At 37.3% G+C, this 624-nt stretch overlaps 1 long non-coding RNA gene across 1 annotated transcript in view; it reads right to left on the minus strand.

Moving 5' to 3' along the window:
* LOC117940879 overlaps positions 1-624 on the minus strand; it is a 1,034-nt gene extending 410 nt beyond the window's left edge. Inside the window, exons 1-3 of the long non-coding RNA XR_004655834.1 lie at positions 485-624; positions 313-399; positions 1-126 (exon numbers count right to left, since the gene is read on the minus strand). The exon at positions 1-126 is cut by the window's left edge and continues 410 nt beyond it. This is a non-coding gene — a long non-coding RNA (uncharacterized LOC117940879). The remainder of the gene's footprint in view (positions 127-312; positions 400-484) is intronic.

Below are 624 nucleotides of genomic sequence, written 5' to 3' on the forward strand. Positions count from 1 at the left end.
GCAAAAAGCAATGGCCAATCATTCTGCCTGCCATTGGAAAGAGGTCACTCTCAACCAGAAATGCAGACGAGGAAGGCACAAGGTGGTCCGGTTCTCCATCAAATAGCCTTGTTACACAAGCATTTCCTGTGTAAACATAAATTTTGTTCTCAGTTCCTGTACACAAACATTTAGTAATTATTTGGTTGTATAGCAGGTATAGCTATATTTTAAATACATATTGTTTATATTGTTACAAAAATGGATTTTAAATAGTATTAAGTTGATTAAAACTTTTTCACAATTGATAAAGAGCCATTAATGACAACTTACCAAAATTCATGTCAAAACCATCTTTCAGCCTCTGCATCACTCTGGATACCACGAAGCGGTTTACACCCTCCCCAAGTGCAGGGTCACCTTGTAATTTTAAGACATAAATATTAGGAGTTGTTAAGAACACATAAAATCACCTTCAAAACTAACCACAATAAAAAAGGCAAACCTTCAAGTCGGCATTGCAAAGGATTTGCCCACTCAGCACCGGATGCTTTGTAAAATGTAACAAATGCAATGTCTTGTTCTGAGCTGGAGGTTCTGAGGTCAATATGCAAATGCAGTGGCTTCCCTGATCTGTGAATGTTA

This window comes from Etheostoma cragini, unplaced genomic scaffold (assembly GCF_013103735.1).
Source record: "Etheostoma cragini isolate CJK2018 unplaced genomic scaffold, CSU_Ecrag_1.0 ScbMSFa_3607, whole genome shotgun sequence".
Taxonomy (NCBI): domain Eukaryota; kingdom Metazoa; phylum Chordata; class Actinopteri; order Perciformes; family Percidae; genus Etheostoma; species Etheostoma cragini.